Genomic DNA, 26148 nt, shown 5'->3' on the forward strand with positions numbered 1-26148 from the left:
GTTTGGTGTAATCTTCCCTCTCCTGTCTGCCTGATTTTCATGGAGATTTTTTATTTTAATTCACTTTTTATTATAGTCTGGGATTCACAGATAAGAAAGTTGGGTATTTTTTCATAGCTTTTTGGTGTGTGTGTGTGTTGCACTTAACATGCTTTAACCCAGTTTGGACAATGCTGAACTGAATTCCTTATCCACTGTGCTCTGCTGGCTGTGCTGCTCTGCCACTGTTCCCACAGACTCTGGGATCAGCGCAGCAATTTGGCTTTTTAATCAAACTTCAGCCCTACACAACTGTGTATATTCACTGAAATCAAGGGGAGCAGGGTTGGTCTGGTTAGGACACAAGGAACATCTGTAAAATGGACCCACAAGGAGCATCAAGTCCAGCTCCTGGCCCTGCCCAGGGCAACCCCCAGAGCCACACTCTGTGCCTGAAAATGTTGTCCAAATGCTTCTTGAACTTTGGCAGTTGTTTGCAAATTGTTTGAACATCTCCCTCAGTGAGTGATTTATTTTTTATTGTTTTAAATTTTGACTGCACAACCATCAACCTTGAACTTTTTGCAGGGTTTTCCCAGTCAGATAGTTTAATGTGTTCTTTAGAGCATGGGAAATCCTAGGTGAGCTGAACTGAAAGCAAGGAAAAACTGAATTGAAACACCTTTCCAAAGCTCTCCATCAATCCAAGTGTTGTGAATGATGATTCAGTTACTTCCACTGACCTGTGTTAATATATATTGCATAGGTTAGTTAAACATTTATTTAAATATTATACAAAGCATGACACTCCTATTTTTGAAAGAAGGAGGACCCATATTTGAAGACAATGCTAAAATACTCTCCTAAACCTTTGGTCACTCCAACTCCTGCTCCTCTTGCTGAGCTCATGTCCCCAGCCATTTATGACCCTCTACCCTTTTGAGGGGGACTCCACTAAAGATTTTCTGATATTTGGCTTTCTGTGCTTTCATACAGAATTTACAGAACACAAATGTATCTGCCCAGACTTCCAGAGTCCTCATTAGATCTCTCCTGAGTTGTCCCCTTTGTTTTTATATATCCTTAAATTAGTTTCTCATAAGGAGTTCAGCCTCCTGTGGTTATACAGGACACCAAGCACTGAAAAATGCAGAGATCTTTACTTGACTGATACCTCATTTCCTGGGCATTGTTTAAAAATCCTCTGCTTTAAAGATACACACATATGCTTAGTTTAGTTTTTTGTGTGTGTGTGTGATATTTTGGGTTGAGTTTTTCAGTATGAAGCTTTGGGAGAGCCTCCTGTGGATTCTGAAGAAGGGTTTGGTAGGTGTGGCTGCTCTGTTCCCTTGGCTTTTCTGATTTTCATTCTCCAAATGGATTTGGAAAGGCATGAAAGTGAAGCTCTTATTAAAATATCAGGAATATTTTTTTACTTGCTGTGCTTCATCAGAAATGCAGAGATGCAAACAGCTCTAATTTTAAATGTTAATTGCTTTACCATAAAGCAATATTTGACTTTCAGGTGTTGGAAATATCAGAATGGGAGATACAGGAATGGCCCATTGGTCTCTAAATCAGAAAAAAGTTGGGTCAAAATATAATTCTTTATATGCAAGATGTTCTGGGTTACTACTAAATACAGCCACAGCTGCAGAATAAATACAAGGGGAAAGCAGTATTTTAAAAAAATTTTTTTCCTTGTAGCTGATATTTCAGTCTATGTTTGCCCTGTACTTCTACATGTTTGCCAAAAATAATTGATTTACTAAAATTCAATATTGTTAATCAGCCACAGGAGAACTGAGCAGGCTATTCAAAGCATTTAAGCTTTGAATCTTCCTTTTTTTTTAAACACTGAATAAGGGCAACTTGTGATATTTACTGTGTTTTTACAGTATATGTTAGAGAGGTCTTTGTGGACTACAATAATCCTTTTTTCTATTAACTATGTGCCTTCAAAGTTCACTCTGGCATTTCTCATACACTTAACAATACAGGGTCAAGAAAGGAGGGACAAACTTCATTAAAGGGGTATGAAACCTGCATGAATTCTCATTCAAAGCAGGGACTGCAGATATTCAGTCCTTAGAGCATTCACCCAGTTTGGCCCAGCTAACTTAAAGGAATACAGTTTTTCAGCAACACCATGACCTACAAAAACCCATTTTCCTACAACTTCACTGACAGGTCTAGGTCACAGCTGCCAAGTAGAGAAGATACAGACAACAGCATTTTAAATTTCCAGGTGACAATATTTCTCAGTTACATAACAGACACTTAGATGATTTTGCTCAAATATTTGTCCTGCAGAGGTACCATCTTCCTTATAAAATATAACCAGACTTTAAATAGCAGAGCCAAGGTTTTCTTGCTAGTTCTTTTTCCTCTCTCTAGGTTTTTTTCCTAATCTGCTCAACTATTACTGCTGAATTATTGTTTTAATTGGGTTGAGCTGTTTTCAAGACCAAGCTGGTACTATGTTTGTCTAGTTTTAAATACTTTACTATTCTTCCCCAAGAAGGTCCTAGAGCTTTGTCTGAGAGCAGGGGCTCTGAACCAAAGGGAATCTTCCTATTCTTTTTTTCATAGACCCTGCAGTCTGAAAGGCCTCCCTTACAGTTCTGGGATTACTAAACTGCCATCCAGGGCCCACTCAGGGAGGACACATCAGAAATCCAGCAGTGCACACGTGCCCCTCTCCCAGGGCCGGCGATGGAAACGGGGGAAGAGTCGGGCTGTTCATTCCTGCCAGTGTAAGGACACAGAGGGGTTATGGCAGAGAGCCACAGAGAACATGCTGTTCTCTACAGGACTGAAAACTTGCTGGGAGTGGAAGAGGAAGAATTTTGTAACTCATCTGAAAAGAAAGGGTGAGCTGCTGCTCCTCTGCAGGGGCCTCTCCTGTGCTTGGCCTCCACCATCAGCACTGTGAGAAAGGCGGGAGGGAGGAATAGCAGAGAAGCTGGATCAGAAGAAAGGAACTTTGGCCAAGGGCATGGAAATAAGAGACCACAAGAGCTTTCCCAAGCTTGTAACTAGAGGTCCCACAATGTGCTCCTGTCTTCCAGAAAGTTTTTATTCTGTACTGGAGAATATCACTTTGCTTTGTGAAAAACAGCTCAGAACATTTTCCAAAAGTCAGAAGTTTCACTTTTCCACTTGGCATCACTCTGACATTTCAGGGCCAACTGCACTAGCAGGAATCCAGTGTGACACAGTGAGTAGCCCTCTCAAGCAGTTACTGAGAGTATTGCTATTTTAAGTTGAAATATTTAATCAAGCTGCAAATATGCATGTAGGACAGATATTTTCAACCCCAATTTAATTGCCAATAGTTTGCAACCTGCAGAGCTAGACACTTCACTATTGAAAAGAGGCAAGATTCACAGTTCCACACTGTGCACAACCTGAAAAAAATTACAAACTGAACTCTGAAAAAGTAATCTAAAATAGCTCCCCTTACAAGGGCAAGTGCCATCATTAGTATTTCTAGTCCTTAAGTTAATGTTCTTCTCTTCCTGTAAGCCTAGGACAGATGAATGTAAATGTTCATCTTGTGTGACCTAAGCCCATCCTACTACAGCAGGGTAAGTTACACCATCTCAGGGTCACCTACAGCATTACAGGTGCAAAGATAAATATGATCTGAAGTGCCCCCAAAAGTCTCTACATCCTTTTCATGTGGGCAACCTAACCCAAGTTCAGTTCAGGATGTTTTTGGGTTTGTTCTCAAGTTCTCTAACATCTCAAATTACTAACAAACCTCCTATACTGGAAGCTTGCACAATGATATGGCTTTCAAAGTACAAGACTTTACAATATTAAGTTCTATTTGTGAGGTTACAGCCTTTAAATTCAGTACTTTGGTTAAAACATTCTCACCATAGACCAGCTGTAACTTCCAAAGCCTCTTTTCCCCAGAAACACTTGTCTCAGTACATCACCCTTTGCATTGCTTTCTACTGGCTGGGAGAAGAATTGGGAGAAAAAACAGAACCTGAACTTCAGCACAGACTTTGCCAGTACAAGGAAGTAAGCACAGGGCTCTTGATTGATGTGACCACTAATATGCTGGGAATGTGCTAAATCAGCTGCTGCTCAGCTAGGATTGGGTTGGAGACTTACAATGGTGACTTAAATATCTTAGTCTGCTTTCTTTAATTCTAATTCAGTAAAAATACATTTTGGAGAAAAGAAGAGACTGGAAAACTCATCTGTAGCACAATAGGTTAAAATAGGAAACAAATGTTCACCTTGTCTTAAGTGTTGACAGACAGAAAATTAGTTACCTGAGATGGTTCTCCACAAAAGATTCTCTACTTGATAGAATAAAAAGAAAAAATCTTACTTCACAGTTAGTTGCCCAGGAGAGACACATGCAAACATTTGTTTATTATGTTGGAAGCTGTACATAACACATAATTTTCAATACCTCCAGGCAAACAGTATCCCAGTTTAAAAAATGAGAAAGCATTGACTGAGTTTGCTCAGTAACACCACCCATTTTTCTGCTTGGTAACTCACTTGGTTGCAAGTAGATGAGCCTGGATAATCCTTCCATCTTTTGGGAATTGTGCTATGTAGGGAAGTGGCAGCCAGCCATTCCATATGGTTTTCATCCCCTCCAGGCTAAAGGACCTCCTTTGCCCTGTTAGGAGAACACCTAAAAGAGCACAAATAGAACTTTCTGTAGCACAGATATGAAGATACCACATAACCAATATGTGTAAGCGTGGGGAAAGAATTTAAGAGCCATACAGATAATTTATTTTTATTTGAAGAGTCCATATTTTTTCTTGTAGGTTCCATATAAGGCAGTTATGACTATCCAGTGTCTTGGGTTTGGTCTGATCAGAAGAGCCCCTTGCCAGCCAGCCTGATTCTCATTCTGTCTGGGTGGCCTCCCCAGGCTAGTTCCCCAAACCCAGAAGTTCATAATAAATATTTAGGCTTTCCCCAGCTGCTTTACAGACAACTTCTTTGTTAGTACCATCCCATAATAGTTCTTACAGGCTGCCCAGGAAGGTCATGGAGTCTCCCCCTCTGGATAAATTCAAAACCCACCTGGACACATTCTTGTGTAACCTGCTCCAGGTGACCCTGCCTTGGCAGAGGGGTGGCACTGGATGATCTCCAGAGGTCCCTTCCAACCCTAATTATTCCTCTGATTCCGTGAAAAAGCATTTATCAGTACAATTTAACATATTATACATCAACACAAGTTTTCCAAAATTTACTGAGTATTCATGAGTGTTTCCTATGTGTGACAGTTACAGAGGCAACTCTGCAGTCAGGAATACCACAGATTTTCAGGCTGTCAGAAGTCCTTTTACCTGTCATCCAGTGGCTGTATTGCTGATATGCTGTCAGCTACAGGAATGCAGTTTTCAAAACCAGCTTCTGAAAATCTGTGGTACATCTTTCATTCTAAAGTCCATTCAGAAAATTCAACTAAGAACTGACTTGACAGCAGAACCCTCAAAACCCCCTTACATACCCCCTATTACCATGAGTGAAATCCAGTGTTCAAGGTTTTCAGCTTCCTTGTACAACAGCCTTTCAGTTCTGGTGAAGCCAATGGGAAATGGAAGCCACCTCAAGGAATTGGACCTGTCATGGCAAAGACCTACATTTACTGGTAACACTTTGCTTTGAAAGTTTAAGATGAGTGTTGCACAAGTTTTTATTTACTAAAAGCCAATTCATTAACTAAATAAGGCTTTATCTGGCTGTATTTTTGAGGTCCTGTAGTCAGGTACACTTAAGTGAAGGTTTAAACACTAAAAATACCCCAATCTTTTGTGAGAAACTAGAATCATAATTTCGAAGCTTTTAGGGTGACATTCTAAAAATACTCACTTCCTTCTAAGTGCTAATAAGGTTTTCTTGACCTTGTCTTGTCAGCATGCTATTTAGAAGTCAGCTCCTGCTTTGCAGAGTGGCAGATAAACACAGCTGTGCACATGTGCTCATTGATTGCAGGCTGCAGGCACAGCTTTGTTTCTGGGGGCCAAATCAGCTCCCAACTGCACTTGCAAGTGAGGTCTCAAATCAGCAGAGGCTTTACAGGCTCTGCTGGATCAAAACTGTTACCACACACATTTAGCATACTTGACAAGACCCTACAGAAAGCTCTCTGTTGCACTGGAGATTGATCCCAGAGGTGGTGTGAGGTTATCACTGAGTTCCTGCTCTGTTTCCCCTTCTACAGTTACAACACCAGGGTTTTCTTTCCCTGCTTTTAAGGGATTCATCTCAGAAGAGAAAAAGCTCAGCAGTAAGAATTATCTTACAAAGTTCACATACAGATTCATATCCCACCTGAACTTCAATCTATTGTAGCAGGCAAATTTTCGGGCAGTTGATGTGCAGAAGAAACTCATGCAAGCTTAGTTCTTAGTCTGCAAACCTTTTTAGAGAAGTGTGCTATATGCATTTGCACTAAACAGGAGTCAGACCACAGAAATGTTCATTCTCTTTCACTCATGCAAGCTATTCTTTCATTATTTAAAACGTAACTGGAATCTTTATGACAGCTCAACTTTCTGTACAGAGAAAGGTTTTCCAGCACAGCTGCATATCATGGAAGAAGACATTGAGACTTGTGTGACCTGATGCTACTTCACCAGGTCATTTTATAGAGTACTCCCCTCTCCCTGTGAAACCCTCAGGCAGCTCCTCAAAACAGTCATAACTGGGTAAGTCACTTGGCTAAACTTGGTCCTTGTGGTTCAAGCTGTTTTTCTGTACCTGCCAAGATCTCAGATGCCACCAAGAGTACAAAGGGAGCCAACATACAGCATCCCCAAGTTCACTACTTTTGTGGGCTCCTTACATCACAACAGGCACTTCAGAAAAGTTAGTGCTGCTCTATTGTTACTTGCTAATCTCTTTGAAATGAACACAAATTAATAGGGATGTGATAAATTTAGCAAGTCCTATCTGCTACTCTGAAAAATAACTTTTAGTCAAAAATACATATTGCTCTGCTTCAATTTCAAATTTCTTTTTTGCAGAGCCAGGATGGAGCAGTTCCTAATGGAAGATGATTAATGGCACTTTAAAAGGTACTCGTGCTCCTCTGGAAGGGTGGTAGCAGCAGATATAGCCTAATGCTAACAAAAAATTAATTTGCCTTCATTCAGCAGAGGTTTGACTCCAGAAGTAATAAATTAACACAGCTGAGAAGGCAGTGTCAGAGAAAGTATTCTCGTGCAGAATTTTTAGGCAAAAACATGTGATAGTTTCACAGGTTTTGAGGTCACCATGAGCCAATACATCTCAACTTGCTGAAACCCCTGTTGTTTCTTCCACACCTTCCTGCAGTCAGTGTAGGAATTCAATGCATTGAGCCAGTCCTCAATGGACTACCAAGTTCTACCACAAGGGGAGAGCTGGAAGGGCCAAGGCTGGACTCAGCATGGGGGAGGGTGTACTGAGAGTGTCAGTGCCTCGCCAGGCAGTATCTGTGCATTATTATAGCAGAGACCCTCCTACTTCTCACTGGGAAAAAGTTTTTTCTTGTTTGCAAGTTGATTTAAAGGCATCTTAAAGAATCATGAAGACATATCAAGCAGGTGTGTAAGCAAGACTAATATCCAGTTCACTCTGTGTACACTTTTTCAGGATTATTTCCACAGCAATCTACTGCAGCCTTTGGATTAGAGGAGACTTGGCTCCCTCAAACCAAGACACTCCCTCATGCACATTATCATCTAACCTTGCTGTGTTTCTTGCACCAAGAGCTATATTCTGTTTCTGGTTTACTCTGAGACCATAACAACAGTTCACAAGGGTCTGGAATGAAAAAAAAAAACACCCCAGGTTTAACAGAAAAGTGCAGATAGTACAGAGAACTGAATTTATCAATTGGGAAGAAAACATTGCTAGTTGAACCATGGTGCTAAAATATTTCATTTGAAGGTGTCTAAAGGTTGAGTGCCCAGTTTCCAATTGCTTAATAATTCAGCCAAAGTTACCAGGCACTGTAAGAAAATACAAAAAAAGATTTTGCTCTGCCAGCTGCTGTCCCCACCCATCTGCCAGCAAGTCTGTATTCAACAACAGCAAAGTGCACACAAACTGTTCCTGTTTCTCTGAATCTCCTGAATCTTAATTTTGTGTCATGGCTGATTTTAGTAGTTTCTGTAAGATTATGTCACCCCTAAATCATTTCCATGAAATTACAGCAAAAATTCTTTATGCACCATGAAAAGTGAAACAGCTTATTCAAGATGTTTCTAATGAAAAGATGTAAAAGTAAGTTGTTCTGTTGTTTATACCTCTCCCAAAACTTCTACTTTGGAAATTTGTTGAACTCTGACAGCTACAGTTGCAGGCCAGCTCCAGAGATTTCTTGATATTTAGTAAAAATGGAGAAAGGTGTTTGCATGTGTAAGGAACCACTACCAGGCTGGGCATGTGATCTCAGATCAAGAAATGTGTTGTGTCTTTCTTCAAACTCCAGAAATGTGTGGAATTTGACAAGAAGTGGAAACTTGGTTGCCATATTTCTTTTTTCCTCCCTGAAGTAAAAGTTATACTAAGGATCTCTTCCTGTGGTGGCCTCTACTGGAGACTAACAAAGAGCACCTTGTTTCTTTGCTTGTGGGGAAGTGGCAGGACCAAGGGAGGTACTCCAGCAGCTGGTTATCTTCCAGCTGTTCTGATACAGGACTTTCTTAACACTGCTTTTCCATGCATGCAACTGAAAGGCCTTTAATGGTCTCCAGAACCCACCACTTGAACAAACAGGTCTCAGAGCCAGGGCGTGAGGACTCTGAAGGCAGCAGCAGTTTAATCAGCTCAAGCACAAGCACAGAGTGAGGGCTGGCTGCTGTCCCTCTCACAGCTGCACAACCTCCAGCACAGAGTTGGGAATGCAGAGAAATTCTATATTTGAGCAAACACAATAGGAACACTGTTACAGCTCCCATGGGGCAACAGCATTTCAGAACGTGCTGCATGCACAGCTTGGGCAGACACTAATGCTGGCCAGGCAATTTGTTAGTGTGCATTTCCTCTAGAAGAGATTTTGGGCTAACTGTTAGGAAAAATACAGATTTTGGGGTTATGTGGCAGATCCCTGCCACTTTCAAAGAGCAATTACTCAATGGGAGTCAAATGAAGAATATTTATTTCTATCCAGGCTATTCATTATGGTGCAGAAACAAGTGAAAACTGGTTATTACTAAAACAGCAAGTTCCAGAGGTCTTTATTCAGCAGGAGAAATGGAAGTTCTAACACTTTAGTTATTATTTAAGGAATTCTGAGACGGTATATCAATTAAATACCAAACAGGTTCACAACTGAGCCTCAGCCTACAGTACATGGAGGAAGCTCTACTGGCAGCTGTAAAAGTGATCATTTTCAGAGGACTTCGAGCTACAGCAGAAACTGGTCAGAGGATTTCTGGTATGTACTCTGCTGGTATGTGCACAGCAGAATTACTGCCAGGTGATCTTCTAATTCAGAAAATATTTTGGTTTTACAGCAGTAATGATTGCAACCTGCTAGTACACTTGTTTTCCAAGCAGACAGGGTTTCAAATAAAGTAGGCAGCTCTGTTCTCTTCCTTCTGGGTTTTAGTGAGAACAGAGCTTTTCAATCCTCTTCAGGTTATGCTCTAGAGGAAAGAGGGTGTAAGTGTTGCTCACAGTATCATCTAGACCAGTCTAGCACACCAAAGTAACTCATAAGATAAGAGAATCAGTTCTGTAGTTTTATAAACTAAGACACAGGAAAAAATTAACCCAAACAAAAAAGATTAGCAAAACCAGACCCTTTCAACAAGCCAAACCCTAAGAATGACAAGACTAATTTGCTTTTGTGGTAAGGGCAAATCAGGCTCTCAGACAAGAAATGTACTAAGCATATTCAGAAAGCTCTGTTTTTACAAGGATGATTAATAGTGACATTTTCTTACCTACTGAGTTACTGTAAATAATGACAGCTGGATTTAGAAACTTGAAATAACATGAACTTTAAAGTTCATTCACTGAATGAGGATTCACAAAAAAGTTTCAAAAACAGAACTCCAATGCTAAATCTGTGGCTTTTGGGCCATACAATTGGTAATTGATAAATTCCCCTGGGGACTAGTGGAAATGTATCCTATTTAGTTTAGTAGCCAAGTTGTTAATAATATTTAAACACTTTCAGGTAGGAATCCTCTAAGGCTGTCAGGGTCTAATTCTGCAGAAGTAATAATGGGAACATATCAGGAGAAACTCTGTTTCCATTTGATTCATCTATGACAATAAGCACACTCTCCAAACCAATCACACTGTGTTGAATTGGCAGCCAGCTCCAGGCATGAAGGTTTTTGGGTTTCACACCACCACAGAAATCTTTATCACTTAAAAAGATACTCAAAAGTTCACACCATAATGAAAGGCTGTGCTAGGCAGATGTGCTTTTGCTGCTCAAGAATTCTCTGCTATGCCAAGGAAACTACTTTGCCCATTCCTGTATAACTATTTAAATACACTATGCTGTGAAAACATTGAAAAGAGCAAATTCATAATTCACCTTTGCAGTAAACTGCTGATCAAAATAGGTTTTGCAGATCCCAAGACAACATTCCATGAATGTCTGTCCAAAAGCCCTTAGATAGAGAACTCTTCTACTTGTAATTCCTAAACTATAGATACACCATGGTACAATTCAAGTTATTTGGGACAGCAGAATGTGGGAAGGAATATCATAGAATCACAGAATCAGCTGGGTTGGAAGAGACCTCTGAGATCATCAAGTCCAACCCTTGATCCAGCCCCACTGTGATCACCAGCCCATGGCACTCAGTGCCACATCCAGTCTCCTCTTAAAACCCACCGCGGATGGAGAATCCACCCCCTCCCTGGGCAGACCATTCCAATGCCTGATCACTCTCTCTGGAAAGAGTTTCTTTCTGATATCCAACCTAAACCTCCCCTGGCAGAGCTTAAGTTTGTGCCCTCTTATTCTGCTCTACTTGCTTCACATAATCAAAGAACCACCAAGTTTCTGGAAAAGCAGTTGATGGTTTCAAAGTCAGTGCATGGTTCAGCTATGTAGCTCCTATTAAATTTGTATCCTTTAGGGAAGATACTAAATCTCCATCCAGGACTTTGGGAGATGGTGGAGCAACGTTGTTTGAAGACGAATTTACAAGGGGGATAACTGGGGTCTTCAGCCCTTTTCTCTGACTGCTTCTGACCTTTGTCACTGGGTGTCTGCGGGCACAACCAAAGTGATGCAGCACAGAAAATGGCCAAATTATTGCAGTTCTTCAGGTAGGTCAGCACCAAACAACCTGAGATCACTGACATAAGGACCAGTGCAGATCAGCTTTATTACACAACCTGAGAAACTGCAACTGCCTGAAAAGTCATCTTTGTGCCCTTTGGCTAGAAACTTACTGACTAGAGACAAACCAGCTCTATTTTCTAAACAGCCATGTGAGTGTCTGGCTGCAGATTGCTGAGAAATATGGTGGAAGAGTGTGCTGGTTTAAAGATAAACTGGCAGGAGAAATGGACCCATCACAAGAGAGAGTATAAGTCAGAGTACAGTTTAATGAAAGATATTACCATAAATACACTGACACAAAGGGAAATTGCTTTCAACTCACAAAACCCAGCAGCATAACCCAGTGTACTGGGGCACAAACCCAAGGGGGTTTGTCAGCCCTTGTGCTGAGACCCACATGGTTCCCCCCTAGTCCAAAGCAAAAAGAAGTGAGAAACCTGTTGGTGCAGGTGATGGCTGTAGTCTGGTCAAGAGTGGTGCTCTCCTCCTGTCAAGGTCCTGCTGCTCCTATGGATCCAACAAAAATGGTTCCTGAGGTCTTACCCACCACTTATATACCCCCAGGGAGCACCCAGTCCCTCACCCAGGGCGGGGACTCACACAATGAGTGATTAACTCTGGAGCCAGGGGGTATTGTTGAATCGTTCATGGCCCATTAGCAGCCACACCCCCCCCCCCCCCCAGGCTGGGTGTGAAGGTGATAATGACTCCCTGGGCAGCTGCTGCTAATGGTCCATTGTCCTTGGGGAATGAATAGAGGGGATAGAATACACAGTTTTGATCACCCCCACACAGTGATAGCTGGTCCCACCTGCTGAACTAGGACAAAGAGCTTGACTTGAGCTCTGACAGGACCCAAGTGGGAGGCACTCCTGTCCTGGAGACTCACTGCCATGTAAGACTCTGAAGCACCACAGCAGGAATGCAACTCAAAGTTGTTGCAATATGTCAGAGTCAAGAACTGGCAACACAAACAAATCCAAAGCACATGAAAATTGCTCAGCTATGTTTGTTTGGTTGCAGTATTTTTGAAGGTCAGTCAGCTAAACTGACAGTAAACAGTGTAAGGAATTTGGTGTATTTCTGTTCCAGGCCCTGAAAAAAATGAACAAATGGAGAACTCTACTAATGGAGCTCTTTATTAAACTCTCAACTTCATTGGCCTCCACCTAGATATGTCATTGCAAAAGTGAAATCTCAACTGTTTTAAAATCCATTTCCACAGTTTCCTTTAAGGGAATGCTACTGAGTCATAGCTGTAACACCAGATGTAACTAACAGGGCTTTGTGCCAGAACAAATGTCAAAACAGCTGATACTTTGATTTTTGGCTGTCTGTCCCCTAAGACGATTCAGTAGGTAGTAAACTTAAGTACTTCCTTAAAATTCCATTGTTCTCTAAAAGAAATGCACAAAATTAATTTTTATGCTGTGACTTCACCTAGTTTATCCCCTTGCTCTGTTAAGGATGAAATATCACTGCAATATGTGCACACAGTGTACACCTAGCATTTAAAAATCTCTCTCTGCTTGTTAAGAAAAAGCCACAATACACTGTGACAAGTATGTACTTGTTTTGTTTAGCTGTGTACTTAATATTTTGCAAATACGTATGTAGCACATACTGCACTTTGTTTCAGTCCTATAATGTGAGTTTGGACACCAGAACTATCTCTAATACCAAAACAATACTAGAATAATTCACTTTAACTTCCCTCAGAAGCAAACAGGTACACAGCTACTTATAACGCTGTTCCCTAAATACACCTTTTGCAGGCTTATTTGATGTCCTAATTCAGGAAGGTATTTCAGACATGTTTTAAAGTATCCCTGTTAACTCTTATAGATGGTTGGGCACATCTCTAAGTACTTTCCTGAACAGAGCTCAGCTTATGCCACCACAGCTTATGCAACCAAGAGCAAAAGCTGCAAGGGGTGTGTCATGTCTTGCTCTACTCTAAGGATCCATCACGAATCTTTCTACAGCTACTGGTTCAGTACAAAAGAATTGTCAGTAGGTCAAAGCTTTCCTTGGGTAATACATAAATACCTAAACCCCAACACCAACCACCTTATTTGATTCCTCTAAATATGCTGAATATGTAAATCATAGTAATTACTCAGTGAAGAGACAGGAGTGCCAAAAGATTTACAGTTCTTTCATTTACTCTCCCACCCTGGTATTACGAGCACATCTATAGGTATTTCACTCTTTTTCTTAGAAAATAAGGCAGTAGTTGGCACACTGCCTTTCATTTTACTCCCTGTGAAAGTTCTAGGTCTAAACTAACACTCAGGGGTGCATATCTCACTCAGTAGAGACCTGATTTAATGCTGTCTGGTCTGAATGACCAATCTCATATAGGAAAAAAGACATGAAAATCCTGACAGTGAATTCCACCTACTGCTGTATGTGATAAGACAACACTCAGCATAGCAATAGTGATTTCAGTTTCCTTATTACCTCCTGGGCAAGCTTTGCACAAGGTCAGATTTTTGTGACCATTTCCATTCCAGCTCTGCTGTGTTATTTCATCACTTCATTGCTGTGCTGTCCACACTTTGTATAATATGCACTGTAATTTTCAGGTTTACACCAGCTTTGCAGTAACATTATAAAGGCTACCAAATACTACAGGATGCAACTGGTCGTTAAACATTTTAGCATCATTTATCAGCCTTTTCTAGTTATTTCTCCTGACTCTTCAGAAACCCCTGTCTCCCCAGACACCACAATAGCCAGTGTCCACCTTAAAAAGCATTATGCCTTCTTATCTTCCCAAAAATTCAATATAAAATACAGCAGTGTCTGTGGTTCAGCCTTACAGGGATCCCCACCCCTCAAAAAATCTGCTTTTCTAATTCAAGATTCAGGTATAACATATTTTTTTGGGCTCACAATCAGCTTAAGGGAGTCATTTATCACCATACCCTGATTCCCAGGTGCATAAAAGGCAGAGGAACTAGTCATGCCAGTAATTTCCAACAGTCTTGGTCACTGCACTGCAACTACACCAAAAATGTGTTGAAGCACAGTGTGAGAAAGCTCCCTTACTGCAGAAACACTTAGTGTGCTGGATTGGTACAAACGGCTGTGTTCCACCATCCTTCACTTGGGCTTTTGTACTTTAGCCAATTCATCTGACTTAAGCAGTGACATACATATGCTGATGCAACCTGGCTCACTAGGAGCACAGCAATTTATCCCTGCTAAGGCTCTGACATAGTAACTTCTCTATCAGAAATCAACAATGCATGTTTTCTCATTCTCTAATAAATAGAATTTATTGTGATTCACAGTTACAAAGAAAATGCTGAGCGAGGTGTTTAACCTGATCCTTGCATCCAGCTAAGCTATACTCAGGGCAAAACTAAAAATATGCATTGAAAAACACTTTGTCAGCTGCTCCCAGAAACAACAGCTGGTAAAAATCCTTTAGCATGTCTCTAAATAGGAAGTGAAACCTGGGGCATCATCATAGCCAGCTGTTCACCATCTGGGATTTCCCTCACATTGGCAGGGACATTTAGCTCTGCATTTCAGGTGGCTTTGCAGCCCCCTTGAACAGACATCCATCATCTAAGACAGAACTAAGTTGCAGAAGTTAGAATAGATGGGTCATGTTTTGGATCCACAGCAAGTCTGAATGAGCAGTTCAAAGCCTTGGTCAGACACTACTCACTCAGCTCTTTCTCCCTGCTCACCTTCCTCTCCTGTCCTCCCATCACCTGCAGCTCTCCCCCTTCTGCAGCGCTACATTAATAAGAAAAATAAGGTTGCCAAGCTTAACCTCAGCAACAGCAAAAAACCCAAACAAACAAAAACCAACCCCTAAGCAACCCCAAACCCCAGAGCCAAGCAGACTCTCAGGTATGGAAATTTCAGTTCAAACAGTTACATTTGGACAAAGGCCTTCTCTTTAACTGTACACAATAGAAAGTCTCGGCAGTAATAACCGATTCTGTCAACCTCAAAAACAGTAAATAGTTCAGTAGTGCTGTGCATACACACACATGCACAGCTATTTTCATACTGTGCACAGATTTCCTGCACAATGGACTAATTTCAGTTTTCTCATGCTTCACAGCTTGGTTTTGATCAGTTACAGAGAAGTGAATAAAATCCCCATGTTGAATATTTATTTGCTAGTGTATTTTATTTCAGAGGTTAAGGGAATAGTGTATGGTTTCCTAGACAATACTTTCATCAAATTGCATCTCAATTGGTCTGATGTCATCCAGAGTTAATGTGTTCATAATGAATAATGCATTAGGAAAGGATATTTTTCACAGATACAATAAGGAAATAATTTTAACTGCATATCAGCAGTATAATTGCAGAGTCAGGGTTTTTTGTTGTTTGTTTAGGGTTCTGTTTTTTCTGGTTTGTTTTTTTTTTTTCTCCCTTAATATTACAGCATAAACAAGCCAAAAGAAAAATCTGTGTTGCAAGATGACAATACAATGAGCTCAATCTAATGTCTGAAAGTTTGTGCTTTGAAAACTATATACTCATGGTAAGCTCCTAAGAACTGACAGTAGATGCTTCCAGTCATGGCCCTCTGTGCATGAAATCCTTTGTAACTCATAAAACCACTCCACTAATGCAAAGCAGGGCTGTGCCTTCTCATTGCTGGAAATGCAGAACACAGATTTGGCCTTCCTGTTCATGAAGCATTCTCTGCAAACAGCTATTTTCCTTGTGAAATAATTCATAAGCTGTTTTAAGGAGCTTCTGTGATAAAGGTTTTTCCTTTCCAGGGAAACTGTTCATCACAGCTAAGTTTGAGCTAAAACTGACATGTTGTTTTGGATGAGAAGAGATTAAACCCCACATTTCTCAGCTTATTCTTAACGTTTAATTCCTGCTCTTTGGAGTGTCTGCTTATGAAGAGCTAGAGATTGGGAGTGGTGTGGGCAGCCCTCTCCAAAGGTACTCCTCAGAGCTGCAATGAGCACTGGATTTACACCTTCTTTGAATAAAGCAGTTTATCCAGACTGGCTTTGTATCAACCAGAGACTTTCTGTATTTCAGTGAACAGGTGAATCCTTTCCAGCCATCCCACTGACAGCAATGGAGTCTGAAGTGCTTAGGCCCTACACTCACCATCCAGAGGGTTGCAAATTGTTATTTTCCTTTTGTGCAAAGATTCTTCCTGGAAATTTAAGCCACATAATACAATTCTGTTCTTCACTCTGATTTTTATTGATCTCTTTTGACTTGGACATCTCTAAACAATCCACCAGAGGGGTGATGGGAAGCTCCGAGTAAAGGAATGGAGGAGGTCACAGACTGTATCTCTCTATGATTTCTCTTTGTATCATTGCATTTATTGTAATATTTTTATTATATTGTAACTCTGACTTATAATCTCTTTTGAGTTGGATTCATTTCTTCTGCTGGTTTACCTTTAAACCAGCACAAGTCTGCATTTACATTACATCCATTTTTATTACTGGACATGAAATAGCAAATCATCAAGAAAAGAGTCACTTCAACAGCTCTGTAGAAAATGCTTCTCCTGCAGTGCAGTTCTTAAAGCAAAACATACTTCTAGTCAATTTAGCTCTAACCAGTATGCAGGAAACTCAGGAAGTTTAAATTAAATCCTTATTTCAAGCACAGAGTGTGACCACTCTTGGTAGATTGGCAATTTTCTTTTCAAGCCCTGTTCTCAGTTATCCTTTTCCTTGCCTGTGACAGCACATCAGCTATCTGAAAATCAATATTCTCTGCTTAGACTCAGGCAACTTGTTGGTGAGTCAATGGTAAGAGAAGCCTTCACATGGGTAAGATTCTTCACTAGACTAAGTTTATCTCCAGGAATGGGGAGAATCCATGAAGATAAATTTATTACAATCCTCTGTATTTGAGAACTGATACTGTAAGAACCATCAACAGCTGCTTTAACCTGTAGTATCTAAAGACCCTCCTTCCTTAATAAGCCAATCTCCAAACAGAGGATTGGTGGGAACAGACCTCAGGCACGTCTTTCTGGCTGACAAGTCTCCATTCTCCATTTTTACCAGCTGAGGAGTGCAAAGGAAAAGCAGCCAGGCAGGAAACCTTTCACACCCTGATGGCATCCAAAGATTTATATTACATAACACACACCACCCCCCCCCCCCCCAATGAAACCACTAATTAGAATAATGGTTAGGAAAATACTGTAATTATAGGCCATTGATATCAATGTGAACCAGGCAGCTCAATATTTTTAAAAACTAAGATCTAGAACTGAAGTTATTTTCTTCAACTATTTAATTGCAGAGATTCAGCAAAAAGGGGTTCTGGGCCCTGGCAGAGAATTCAAATCACAACTTCTGGCTCACAAGAAGCACTATTCTATCAGCACTGCAAGTCACATGAGGAAAACTATCCTCATTAAGAGTATTCAGAGCACAGCACAGGATTTTCACATTAGTGCAACTTTGATTTTAAGTGGTAGCTGCAGAATTTGGTGTATCAATACCTTACTAAATGACAGAGGCCTAGACTCAGGATGCATTGGGGATTTACTGAAAGGCAAAGGAAATACCTGATGTATTATGTTCAAGGGAAATCTATAAGTTGCAAACCAGCTCAGTGTCTCCAGTGCAAAAGCCACCATGGTAGATGGGCCACAACCCTGGTTCAAAAAAGCCACAGAAACAATCACTAATTTTCAAAAGATCATCCTGAAAAAAAAAGGATAGTACCATTTCCCCTTCATGGGTTCCAATTTCAAATATTCAACAGGATATTTTTGACCATACCCTGTACAAAAGCAGCCAAGATAGGAAAAAAAGTTACTTTTATTTTCCAAATTGGTTATATATTTTTCTAAGCTGTTTCTTAACCTGTCAGTTTTCTTTGCACATTTAAGCTGGAAAGTTCCTTAACATAACACTAGAAATTCTAGTTTAGTTTCCTGTGCTTTCTGGAATACCATGTTCTGCAGAGAGGAATCAACAACATGTTCACTGCTGTGCCATGGAACAGTTGCTCCAAGAGTGTGCCCTGAGCTTAAATCCCAAATTAGTGCTGTCTCTGGAGAACAGCCTTAATTGAGAAAGCTTATGCTGGGGTTAGTGGTTCCCAAAGTAACCCAGATTAATATCTTTACAACTTAATGCTCAAACTACCTCAAAGTGTCATTATTCTCACTCCAGAAGAGTTGACCAGAAAAATACTGAGTTGAAAATCTTTATCCATCTGTTAAAAAAGGATAGAGAGAGATGTTTTACACCAGGGGCAAGAGGAGAATCAAGACATAGCAGACTATGTCATATTTTTCTGTGAGCACTTCAGAGCTTGCAAACATTTGTCTACCCATTTTATAAGGCTCAGCCACTTCTCAGAGCTTTCCCACAGGCCAACCAATTTAATGTTAACCAAATATTGAGCTCCCTGGAAGTCAATAAAAACATTTATTGACTCAGAGATTCAGTCTATAAACACACACAATTAGAAGACTTCTGTTATAAAAGAGTGAGAAAGTAGGAAGAGGAACTGGCAGGTAATGGATTTGACATTAACTTAGGAAAAAAGTAATCCTCTGGCTTTACTCAGCAGCATGCACACTGTTAAACATAACACACTCACTGGAATGAATAAAGCTTATCTAGTATTGAAATAGGTGAAGAAAAAGGTGTATTCACAAAGGCACTCAAGGTTCTATTCTGCAAGCCTGAGGAAGAAGTGGTCCTTGGGTCTTACTTGCATCCCCACGTTGGTTCACCTAAACCTCCACTTGTTTATCATTCATATTACATAACGAGGTGGATCAGATGAAAGCCCCGCTGGGCTCTGTCAGCAGCAAGATACTGCAGCTCTCCAAGCTGAGGCATCTCCAGCTGACCCAACACCCATTCGTGTTCCATCAGTCACTTGTACACTTTTTTCAGTATAGTTTCTCCCATTTCTGCTTTTAAGACATGCTTTTAAGCCTGTTGCATGGTGCTTCTGACAGGGAGGGTGCTGCTGGTGTAGCAAAACTTCATTTGAGAGAACAAACCCCACACTGCTCTCAGTAAGTGCTGCAGAGCAGTATCTTCCTGTGATACACCAGGGCTTCATACAGACCTGAGAAGATGCTCCTAATGACGGTCTGCAACAGAGCACAGAAGGGAAGGGGCTCCACAAACAGACAAAACACTCCCTCCTTTCTTTAAAAACAAATTTGAAGTTATCCTTCCGTGTAGAAGCACCATTTTTGTGCTGTGAAATCATTAATTAGCAGTAAGGCTGTATCTGATTGTTTCAAGAAGCCACAGATATGCCAGCATGGTTAGAAACATGTAGAGGAACATTGATCTTCCAAGCTTTTGGCCATTAGAAAATATCATCTTAGGGGGGAATATTCAATTCTGTGCTTTTGCTCTATCTAGTAGTTGCAGATTTCTTTCCTTCTCAAAGCCACAGGCATTCATGACTAATAATTTTACGAAATACTTGACAAATTTATAATGGTTATGAACCAGCTGCCATAAAGGGAAAACATTAATTGTATTTTGGAGTACTGGACAGCATGAACCTAGCCATGGACAAAGCAGAAATTAATTGAGAATTAAAATCTTTCTATTTCACTTGTAATAGCTCCATAACAGTCATTAAATCTTCATTTGTGATGTAGATTTCCATACTCTCTGAGAAGTTGCATAGGTTCCATCTGCCAGCAGTAGAATCAATATAACATTCTATAATGCATTGGCAGTGAATCACTCTTTTTGCAAACGTAATTCATCAGGATTCTGACAGCTTCCAGCCACACAATGGATTCCATTAAAGCAGGAATTCATGTTTTCCCTTCTCAGAGTACTCCAGATCTATTCAAATTTGGCAAAACCCCAATAACTCCCCTTGCAACCCAAGCCTAATGAAAGGAATAGGAGGGGCAGGCACTGATCTCTTTGTGGTGACCAATGTCAGGACCCAGGGAATGGCCTGAAGTTGTGTCAGGGCAGGGTGAGGTTAGATCTCAGGAAAAGGTTCTTTCCCCAAAGGGTGATGGGCGCAGAACAGGCTCCCCAGGGCAGTGGGCACAGCCCCAAGGCTGCCAGAGCTCCAGGAGTGTTGGGATGATGCTCTGGGGCACAGGGTGTGACTCTTGGGGCTGGGCCTGTGAAGGGCCAGGAGCTGGCCTGGATGATCCTTGTGGGTCCTTCCAGTTCAGCATATTCTGTGATTTTGTTCTGTGGAACTGGCTGCTTTTCATGGAAGGGTCATTAATCATGATGAATCCTTTAATTATCCACATATATCCTGTTCTTCTACAGAATCTTCAGCATGAATGTAATATTCTCAATTATGCAAGGCATCAAACCTATCTGTAGCTTTTTTTAAAATAAATTAAACCAAATAACTGTAAAGTCAGAGGCCAAACAGTGCTTGTTTGGGTCAGGAGCCACCAGGGGAATGGTAGCACTATTGTAGTGAAATGAGAATGGGAACATCATGACCTTAAAAAGCCATAAAGCTCACACATTAAAAAAAAAGTGACTTCTTCATCTGATAAGCTTGTGTTGTCAGTGTTTCATATGGAGCCAATGAAGGTTATGCAAAAAAACAACTACATACAATAGTTACAAAAGGATCATAGCTTTGTATTACTGAATATAAAATTAATAATGAACCTTGGAAATTACTTTTATCAGTTAACACATGGTTAAAATAGCTCCTGCTTTATAATACAGAAGAGATAATTAAAGTAATTAGAAATTGTACCTTGAACAATCAGTCAGTAAAAACACCTTGAATAACAATCAAACCCTTTTCTTTCCTAAAGGAAGAATCTTTTTTCCATATTACAGCTTTTTGGTTGTCTCTTATTCATTTCCTTCAGACAGTGATTAGAATAAGCCTTGTCAGTGGTTGGAGAGAACACATTAGGAATGATTTTACATAGATAAGAGAAAAATCAATATCCCATTCCTGGCATTCAGAACCCTTTACAGCTGACCTTTCATTCCTCAAACAGGCTTTCCCTTGTTTCTCAGAAAAGCTCTCTTTGCAGAAACATCTGTCTCAGACAGGACATTTGCTCATACACTTAGAATAAAGGTAGGAATTTTATAAGAGAACACTCTGAGGCAGCTCTGGCACTGGCAAAGTCTTTGTTACCTGTATTGCAAATGAACCTCCTGAACACTCCTTTTTCAAGCATCATCTCCTTTTCTCACCACTGTAACAAAGGCATGCAGGGAATATCATTGAAGACAACTGGAAAATTCTGATCTTTGAAAAATTCCAGGAGTGCAGCAAGTAAGATTGATTCGATGCAAGAGCAGAGCAGACTTTAATTCAGTCCTCAGATTAAAGGCAGCTAATATTTCATGTTCCACTTGGATGTTCAAAAAAATTCCATTCCCTTATTTTTCAGTTTTATCATTCCTTAAAATGTCAGCTTCTTGCATATTTTTAGACTTTATTTTAAATTTTTATTTTTGGTCAAGCAAAGTAGTTTGCTAATACTTACACTACACTTATGTACAAAGGTGCCAGCCAAATCACATCTTATTTGTACTGAGTACAAACTCTCTAGCCTGGTGTTTAATGAGCAGTTAAGTCAAAAATACATATATATATATGTACAGGGTTTTCCTGAATTCAGTTTGGGAGCACTGAACCTGCCTCTGCCACATCCCAAATTCCAAACAAACTCTATTATAAAGCTTAAAACTTGGCCAAGATTTCTGTAAGTAAAAGCCAAAACCCAGAGAAAGCAGCATCGACACACAAAGCTGCTTCAGCACCAGTTTGCCTTTTCTTGCCACAGATAACCTTTTGTGGAGCTGATTTGACTTTTACAGAAGTCCAAGTAAAAATTTGCCTGGATTATTGATAACTTCCAGCTACCAAGAATTTTCTTGGCCCTTAAGAGCAGGTTTTTCCAGATTAGAATGCTGTACTAAGATCTCCTCCATGAATCTTTCATGGAAAATCACCATTAAGGCCATGCTACTTTTAAGTATTTCACTTTGACCTTTCACACATAAATGGTTAAAACAATATCTTGGACATGTCCTTTTCAAACATGTAAGAGTCCTACTAAGAAAAGTTAAGCAAAATTGTTTTGCATTACATACAACTTATAACAAGGAAGTTGACATACTCCAGTAGAATTGCAGTCTGAAGACAAGTGATTCAGAAATGAGGCATATGAAGTCAGGCTCCTGTTCCTGATAGTTTCTGTCTCAGTTTAAAATACTCACACCATGTGTTAGCACAGTGAAAGACATGAGCCTTAACTGAGGCAACAGTTTTAAAAACAGATTAAATGCAGCTCAGTATAGATTCACCAAACCCAGTTTTAGCCTTTTAAAAAAAGTGCTAGAGAATTACAGAGAAATACCAACCACAGCTGTGAGGCTGGAAGCTCTGGTTTGTAACTCTTGCAGTCTCATTTCTTGTGGTGTGCCAGAGGAGGATCAGCTGCCTGGGGTCCCTGCTGAGTTATCCCAGCGAGAGAGTGCAGGGCTGAGGTGCAGAGTGGCCTTTTCCTGTGTTTGAAGGGAGTTCTGCAGTCAGTGGTGTGGTTTGGCTTGTGCCGGTGCAAATTGCAGTGTGCTGCTGTTTGGATGATGGGAGATGGCTGAGAATGTGCTATTTACTGTACCCTGAGCATCTAATTGCAGGTGGTGGAACAAGGAGCTGAAGCTCTCTACTGCCTGGTGCTTTCCAGCTACAGTGTTTGATGCTTTTCAGGTTTTCCACTGCATTGTGAAGCAGTGAAGTGTTTTACAGCTATCAAAGTGAGGCATTTAATGTAGAAGTGACTGTTCCTTCTTTCCAGTGATGATGAACTGCTGTTGTTTATTTACAGGCTGAGTGTTCAGGTTGTGCTTGGACCACAGTCCCCAGGCTTGCCTTGCTCAGGTCATGAAGAACAGGAAAAAACACTGTTGTGGCGGTGGCTAAAAGGATCTGGTGCTTGCAGTGTATTTCAGCCAATGCCCTCTGGAAAGGGAAGAAATAAAATCTTAAAGTAGCAATTATAACTAAGCCAGTAATAAGCAGCACTCATCCAAACTCCCTGAGGGCTAAAGGTAAGTTGGACAGTCTTCTGAAGTGCCCTTATTAAACATGTGAGTAAATGGACTAAACCACACTTGTCACTGCATGGTTTGAATGTATTCCAGTGTGTCACACAAATAAGACATTCATATATTTCCACTTACTCTTGTGGGGGGGATTTTCTGCTCTTTCTTTGCACCTGGATGGAGTTTCTCAAGCATGTCTCTTATTCTACAGACGTGGTGGTTAGTTAAGGAGCTGGTCTGCACCTTTAATTCTTGATCTTGCAAACTGCTGACTATGATAGGTCTAATAAACCATGTTCACAGATTTACTCATTTGTTCAGTGTGCTAAACTGAAATTGCACTACTGGATAATGCACATACAAATGTATCTTTCTGAAAAGCAGTAGAAAATGTTGACCTCTGCTATCTGTCATTCTTGAAGGAGGTACACTTTCAATTACATCAGTTGGGTGATTTTAATATCGGCATTAAGGGTATTAATATCAAATGATGTAGTTTTGCTACTGAGAGCAATGTGATCATTTAAGTTAATGCCAGAGAGATCCTTACTCCTTCTGCACCAAAGCACATTGTAATCACATCCAGAGCTATGCATCTTTTATATGTTCTAGTTCATGGGTATTCTGCCTGGAAAACTAATGAATATTGGTTTCTGCAGCACAACTTGCATATTTCTGGTAAATTCTAATTTTCATAATGCAGAAATGTAAAGATAATAGAGTGTGTTTGCTAATGTTAGCAACTATATTCAGAACACAAAATTATGACCTAAAACTGAGATTATGAAGAAATGGGTTTCTGGTGGGGGTGGTGGAGGGAAAGGTCTGCCATATCTATGAGTGCATTACATTTTCAAATGTCTGTGATTAGGAGGGTAGGAAAGCTCAGTCTAAGGCAGGAATGAAGAGCAAAAAGGCCAGACACAGAGCCTGTGACCTCTTTGGGGTTTTTTGAGTTATTGAATGACTACAGAATGTGGCCATGGTTGTTAAATGTGTCCGAAAGGTGTGTGTGTGGTGCCTACCAAGGAACAGGTTTTCTACCTTCATTATAATGTATTAATACAATTTTGGAAACTCAGTGCCTCTATTGGTAAATGTACAGTGGTATAGTCCCAAAATATTACAAACAGTGATTAGGTTCCATCCCTTCAACAATGTAGGTTTTGTTGATTTAGAAGTCCTGGACATGTGGAAAATCCTGCAGTGATTATCACATGACAGTTATTATTAGAAGAACTATTTCTAAAACTGAGTTATTCTGGTAACTGCCTGTGTTACACTGAGAGCTGTGGTTAAAAAGCTGCACTTTAGCACTCCCTGCAAATACATGAAACTTAGAAATGAAGCTTTTTGTAGTCAGTTTTTTCCAGATTATGATGAATAATTTCAGCTTAACGTTCAATAAAAGTAAAAAGTGCTTAACAGACCTTTCTTGTACGCCTTTGGTGCGAGTGAAGGAATTCAGTAATGCTTAAAGGAATATCCTTTTTTCATTGTCACTTTATTAGCTGATTTGCTCCAGTATGAGAATTAATGGCAATTCAGCTGCATAGTCTTTATGGCCTAATCATTAATTTGTATGGCAGTTACTCTAATAATAATTAGAGAGAGCTCATTTGTTATTAATGTGGGGGCAGTGAGCATGACTCTAAAATAATAATCCAATTACGATGCATTAAGTGGAAATTTTATAGTTACCCACAGCATGAGTGGCTGCTGCTGTAATTTGAAACTAGTGTTTCATGGCATCAGGTAACAATCCCTAACAGCTACTGCCAGGTCAGCCTGGATTTGGTGGGGAATTGCCTGTGGGGCTGTCACCATGGCCAGAGGCTGGGCAGGTGTTCTGTGCAAATGCTGCCCTCATAACCCCCTTACCTGGGACAAGCAAGTGGTTTGCAGCCTCACGAGGTTCATCTCATGCATCTGTGTTTGTAACCTGATTCCTGGTGTTGAAAGGTCACCTGGAATGCCCTGGGTACAGACCAATAACCTGAAATCATGGTGTTTGAAAGAACAAGCCAATAAATCCGATCGAACGTCAGGAATTAAATGTGCTAAGCTGATGGCAGGAAGGAGGAACCAGCACTGATTGTGGCAATTTCTGCAGTGTTTATTGTGTCCCTTGAGAGGCCACAGAAAGCATTTACAGAGAGAAGCACTATCTTTTTAGGTATCAGACATACGAAGTACTGATTAGGCAGGAAGGGAAGCGAATTAGGAACTTTGTATTGACAATTTGGTGAAAGAATTTGTGCCCCTCACTAGAGCAAACTCCTTGATCCCTTGGGTAAAGAGCTGTGAGGGGACTGGTTAGCCTGAAGCAGGACAGCCCCATGGAGCACAGTCAGGCAAGGAGAAGGGACATTTCATAACCAGTGTTACGTTTCTAACTTGAGTAGGCAGTGAATGCAGTTAGAAGGATCCTACTGTTGTGCTGGGTTTACAGGTTTTTCTGGTACTCTATTAGATGGATGAAGCAAAAGTATCAAAATTTTATTATGTGTTTTACAAATATCATAAAGCACAGGGAGAAGTTTTCTGATGCTTTTCAACATCCTGTGCTGTTAAACATTAGCACCACACTGGGGTAAGTTGCTGTTATACTACAGAATACTGGTGATTCTCTCTTGCATCATTCCTGATTTTTCTTTTATTTAATTAAACGAGAAAAATAACTTCTATTCAGATGAAAAAAGGCTTTAAAATGGATGATCTTTTTCTGAAGTTATGTCTTGTGATAGTTGCAGTTGTGAAATCTCCAATGCTGCCTTAGGTGTAGATGCTGATGCTGTTCCATTTGTCTCTGGCCTCTCCCAGTCCTGAAGGGTGAAGCAGAACATCACAGCACAG

The sequence above is a fragment of the Pithys albifrons genome, chromosome 11, assembly GCF_047495875.1.
Source record: "Pithys albifrons albifrons isolate INPA30051 chromosome 11, PitAlb_v1, whole genome shotgun sequence".
Lineage (NCBI taxonomy): Eukaryota > Metazoa > Chordata > Aves > Passeriformes > Thamnophilidae > Pithys > Pithys albifrons.